This window comes from Misgurnus anguillicaudatus, chromosome 12 (genome assembly GCF_027580225.2).
Source record: "Misgurnus anguillicaudatus chromosome 12, ASM2758022v2, whole genome shotgun sequence".
Lineage (NCBI taxonomy): Eukaryota > Metazoa > Chordata > Actinopteri > Cypriniformes > Cobitidae > Misgurnus > Misgurnus anguillicaudatus.
Genome location: NC_073348.2, coordinates 24,330,040 through 24,336,332, shown reverse-complemented (window position 1 = coordinate 24,336,332; position 6,293 = coordinate 24,330,040). Strand labels below are relative to the sequence as shown.

Below are 6,293 nucleotides of genomic sequence, written 5' to 3'. Positions count from 1 at the left end.
TTACACAACAGTTTTTAAATCATATAAATGACATTTATTTGATAATGTAGTAATGCTGAAAGTTTTTTGTGTGTGTAAGGGCTTGGGTTAGGGGTTTACAATTTATAGTTTGTAGAGTATAAAAGTACTATGTAAAGTAAGGTGACCAGATGTCCCCATCTTCCGAGGACAGTCCCATTTTTTGGTGTTCGGTTCTCCATAAACCCACAACAATAAAAAGATGAAAACATTCAAAAGAGTTTTGTCCCTGATTGTAAATTCATAGGCAATAACAAATAAGTTTTTAAGGTTTTTTAATCATTGAACTAGGACATGTTCCTACATGTTATTTGAAAAATCTGGTCACCTTAATGTAAAGTTATTCATATTTATTAATAACGTTTGATCCAAATGCTTCATTTTGATTCAAATGCTTCATTTTTTTCGGCAAATACAAATTTTGCTTATGTTTTTTATATAAAAAAGTAATAGCATCACATATCCTTTTCACATCACCTAGCCCGTATCCTGTTCAGGCCTGACTGCATGGGTCTGTTAAAGAGAACCTACAGTACAGTACTGTTCAAAAGCTTTAGGCCATCATGGTAACACAGAATTTGTTGTTTTTGCAATGATATAATGACCATATATAATTGAAGAGCTCAGATGCAAAACCCTCTAAAGTTGAAAATGAAGTGAAAATTGAGCATTTTTAATACTCAAACCAAATAACAAAATTACAGATTTACTTAGATACTCGATACATATGTCCATCATCAAACACATTTGGACTTTCTTTAGTAAATGCCCTTCCTTGCTCTAGCAAGCGTTATAATGGTAGAAAACAGGGTTCAGAAAACAACTTCTGACTTTAAACTGACTTCTGACCACAACAAGTGCATTTGTCCTTCACTGACGTAATCCACACGGCACCAAGGGGTTAATTAAAGTCTTTTGCAGGTAATCGATGCGATTTTGTAAGAAAAAAATACACTGAAAAAAATGATTAATTCAATTTACATTCAAAACAAAAGTTTTTTGTTTTGTTTGTCTATTAATGTAGCTTAAATGAATTCATTGCGACCACTTACCTTAAAAAACGGAGTAAATTGAATGAATAATTTTTTCAGTGTATCCATATTTCAAACTTTATAAACTGTAAAAACTAGCTTTCGGTAACAGCGCCATATTGGAACTGTGTGAGTCCAAGATGGGGTCATTACCGAAAGCTAGTTATTATAGTTTTTAAAGTCTGGCACATGAAGACCAGTCTAAGCATGCTCCAGACAAAGCAATATTCTCAATTGAATTTGTCCGGTGCAATAAAGGCACATGACACCTGCACGCTAAGCCATGTATTCCTTTATACATGTCCATGTATTCCCACAGCTGTATGTAGTTGCAGTGGTGATATTCATGCATCTGCTATAGGGGTTGTCTACAAAAACTAAAAATACAGACAAACAAAGCAGCAAAAGACAGCAACAATAAAGTATAAAGGGAAAGCAGGAAGATCGTGAAAAAGACCATTAATATTCTGAAGGAGAGCAATATTTCGAAAGAAAGAAATAAAATTCAAAACTAAGAGCGAGGAAAAAATTCAGCGAATAGGAATCTGGAAAATGTGTTTTCTGAATCTCCTCTTTTTCACTATTCAGGGCCTGAGGATCCTTTTTATATCCTTATACAATCCAGTGTGGAAGAACTTGACTGTCTGCACAAAGCCCAGACTGTTCCCAGCCATAAAGGCTATGTTTACATTCATGCGTTTATCCTTTAAAACGTGTTACTTTTGGTACGTTTACGCCTTTCATTTACACAACACCACTGTTTTCGACCCTCATAAACGTATTCGTTCGCAAACACTGAAGACCCTGTTTTAGTTTGAGAACTGCACTGTAAAAAGAATACTGTGAAAAATACAGTAACTTGCTGGCAGCAATTAGCTAGTAAGTTGCTGTATTTCATTTCACAGTATTCTTACTGTAAATGTATCTGCAGTAAAATTAAAATTACTGTGAACTCTTTTACAGTAATAATCACAGTACTGTATTTCATAACTACTGTAATAGGGATTACTGCATTTATTTTGTGTACTGTAAAATGAAGACACTGTTTGTCACAAAAATGCCATTTATTTTCTCACTTTAAATTACAAAAATTCATAAATTCAAAATAGCATAGCATACATTTTTTGTGTTACATTTTTTCTGTGAACATCTCAAAACTTTTCTGAACATATACATTTTTTTTTAAATATGTTAACATTTTTCTGTGAATGTTTCATTTAATTTCAACACTTTTCTGAACATACAAAAACACTTTTTTCTGAACACACAAAACAATCAATATTTATTAAAAAGTTTCTGGTAAATTACAAATGCATAAAAGTTAAATGATTTACATTTACAGCAGGATTTCAAACCTGAATATTGTTTTTCTCCAAGACCTTTTTTTTCAGAAATTTATTATTCTTTTAAATCTGGACATGAACTAGTTGACTTCCTGGGCTGGACTCTACCCTGTAATGAAAGAAATTGACTATTAATGTAAAAGCAAGACAGACGGGTTGATGACATATACATAAAAGTTTACTTCGCAGTGATTTACTTTTAAATAAACAATTTTAATTTTTTTATATGCTCTGTTGGTGGTTTGTGGAGTTTACAGTTTACAGTTAGTGATACAACAGTGAAATTTATGGTAAATATCTGTTAATTTGTGAATGGAAAAGTATTGTTTCACTCGACGCGCCAAACACATATTTTGAAATGACGAACCACACACATGATGGGCTACATACATGTTGTGACAAACGCCCTCGAAAAAAGAAGTCACCGGCTGCCACTGTATTAGACTAGCTGTGCTGCTTTTCTACCTTTTGCATGGCGAGTTAAATTAAACGTTTGATATTTAACAATAGCACAACAGTTCATTTAAAAAAAAAAACACTTTAAGAAGTATTTTACTAATCGGGTAGTTGGTTAAAGAATGAGTACTCAAATATTTGTTCCCATTCTTAGTCAAAACTATATAAAAAAACAGTGCTTACCTCTGGATAAATCCCAATGTAGTGGCTGCCTCATACATAGTATGACGCAAAAAGGCTAGAGCAGAAGTGAAATCACAACCGTCACTCAATTGGAGGAGAACTCTGCCCTCGATGGAAAGCATCCATTTTTTGCCCTCAGATTGGACACTCCTAAAAAATATTAAATAAAAGTTGACATTGCACAGTATTCAATCTGATATGGTTTACTATTTTACATAAGCAAAATTAATTGAAAACACTAGCCCTACATAACTACCTCTTTCTTTCCTATTAGATCAATAACCACTAGAGAATTTTGGAATATACGTGCAAGATGACATAAAACTTTGTTCACACAGTGACTTGATACAAATACGCTTTATAGATGAAGTAACCCCTAAAATTGGCATCTATTATGTTGAGTGCTGGGATCATACCGAGCATGATGAGCCTTGGAGTGCTTAGCATGGAAATCTGGGCCTCAGCATCTGCTTACTGTAGGTGGAAGTTTCCTGTAACACAAAATAAACAAACAAAAAAATAACTTTTAGAAATCACAAGTACAATATTCATAAGAGTAAAAGTGTGTCAATACTGTACAAAAATAACTTGCATCAACCAAGAGAAAAACAGCTTCTTCCTGTTGCATGGTTTCTGTGCACTTTAACATGATTGATATATTAATTTATACAACAGTTCTTTCTGGTTCTCGAATCTGATTGGCTAAGAGCTATGCGATATTCTACTGATAACGGCACAGTAACCGCTTCACCTTTCGTATCATTCCGCCACCTAGTGAATGGAGGTCCTTTAAACAGCCTCATCTCTGAATGGAAAAACTGCACGCAAACACGGACAAACACAGACGCGCCGTCTCATTAGTTCACTAGCTCGTTAGGGTTGCTGCGGTGACAGAATTTTCCCACCGGTTAATCAGCACGTGACAAATCCGATGATACCGATATCACCGTGTGGGAGGGGCTTATAAATGCTCATGCAGACGTGCGCATTTTACTTTCACTTTTGAATCACGCAACTGTTTAAATGCAGCGCTTGCATACGCCCGGCCCAATAAATATTATGACAAAAACGAGTAAGACCATTCAGTTGTAAGTGTTTGCTCTCTCTAACGAAACTAAATGATTTAATTACAAGAAAAATATCAAAACGTTGGTGAAAGACGGTGTCGCGGTGGGCAAGTGATCTAAAGGGTGAGAGGCTGAAGCACCAGTAATCACCGTTTCACAGACTATCGCGACAAGCCTATAGCTCGTAAATCAGTCTGTGAATCCCAATCGGAAGCGACTATTCCGTCAAAGATCAGCGACTTCCATGTAATGGGACCCTCAGTGTATGTAGATAAAAAGTCTCGTTCTAAGTTAATAAACACATAACGGTTCATTATGAAAGGTCTTTATACACCCCTGATCATATAGTTTTGTATATTATTTTGCATTTCTGTCAAGAGATCCTTCTAAAAATTACACACTGCACCTTTAATGGAAGTTATGTCTTGTCACATCGTGTGGACTTGGAAAGAGGAATGTAAACTATTTTTTTCTGAAGCAATATCTCTTATCAGAACGCGAAAACACCGTGGAACTGCAGGTAAGCACCGCAGCTTTTAAATGTGGACATTGATCATTTATTTTATCGTGACGTGACTATTAAAACATGTTATGAGATATTGCCACTGATATATTTAAAAGCAGCATGCAAAAACATCTCTCTGACACTGATAAATAACCGTTTTATATAGTACTGACAAGAACAAGGTGTAATAATAATCGAGTGCTCGTATCGCGTTAAGAATAAATGGGAAAGCATAGTAACATTGTAAAATTATAGTTTTATTAACTTTCACCTCGCGCCAAAACAATAACAAACACAAAAGACACTAAATATGAATAAGAAAACGATTAATAGTTTCATTATGACACCAAATACTGCTGATTTGATCTCATTTTGACGATCATAAACAAACAAGGCCAACATGAGAGCCAGGGAATATCTGTCAGAAATGAAGCCCAGAGAGGGCGGTGGTCAGCGGGGCGAGTGAACACTGATGTCCGCTCATGCTTTGGTTCTCATTCGTACCGAATCTCACTAAGCAAACGTTCAAACAGGCGCTATCTTTACCAATCGACTGCAGATTTAAATATAATACATATACATTCTCGACTGAACTAGTCCTAAAACTACACTTTGTGACCAAGAAACGGTAAAACAATCGTGAAATTATGAAAAATGTGTGTTATGCTTTCTTTCGAATCGGCCCGCTCTGTTTCCTCAGGCAGCAACGTAAGCGAGCAAGACAAAAAAACGTGAGGTTTAAACGAATATCGCGCCAATAAATACAAAAATACACACGTTTAAATTAATTTTGGTTCACAATGCTAACGCTATAATTAAATTAAAGACTGGATAAGTCTTACCTCATATCTCCTCAGCTGCGTTTTCTTTCAGCTCGAGAGACTGGTTTCAGCCTGCGGAGGTCGCACTCGCATACGTCATCAACCCTGGTTTATTTAAGTTAACTGAGCATTAGATTCGCAAGTCATAAGCATATTAAACAATTTACTATTAACTAAGAATAACAGTCTACTATTATTATTAAATTATTATCCTTCTCTAAACTAATGACGTTATAAAATGTTGCCAAACTAGAAAATATATCGAAATCATGCAGAATTATATATTTGTGGTAATAAAATTACAAAATGCACACACAAGACGGTGTGTGCTGCTCATTCTCTCTCAGTGCACTCTTAAAGTTGAACAAACAGACTTTACAAGAGTAAACTTTGGAATTAAATTAGCAAATTTACCTTTCTGAAGTAAAAATTCAGATGAAAGTGTGGAATCTCGTAGCTTTCCTTGGCTGAAGAAAAAAATCCTTTAGAAATTGCTGTATTGTGATTCACAGGAAAAATATTTTTACTGTAGAATTTACCCGCCGTTGAAAAAAGACCATGATGCTTTGCAGATCTACAGCAACATGCTGTATACAAGTTCTACAGTAAGCATTTGCTCATTTTACAGTAATAATGCTGTGAAAACTACAGAAATTTGTTACAGTGTGCAGTGTAAATGAACGTAGACGGAGTCTTATGTAATCGAACAGCTGATGTTAAAGTGACAAGTCTCTTCCAAAAGATTGCTACATAGATGAAAACAAAAAGCTTTAAAAAGTTAAAGCAATAAAATGTGTTGACTGGAATTAATAGATCAACATACAATTAACTTTTGTATTAACACCATTCCAGCATCTATGGTTAAATTC

The 6,293-nt window shown here is 34.9% G+C and overlaps 1 long non-coding RNA gene across 1 annotated transcript; it reads right to left on the bottom strand.

The window, feature by feature from the left end:
• Positions 1-2,265: 2,265 nt before the first annotated feature.
• On the bottom strand, positions 2,266-6,077 carry LOC129455865 (uncharacterized). The gene is made up of 5 exons (XR_012372574.1): positions 5,839-6,077; positions 5,446-5,529; positions 3,448-3,522; positions 3,032-3,181; positions 2,266-2,501 (listed from the first exon to the last, which is right to left on the bottom strand). It is a non-coding gene; the product is annotated as an uncharacterized lncRNA (long non-coding RNA).
• Positions 6,078-6,293: the final 216 nt, after the last annotated feature.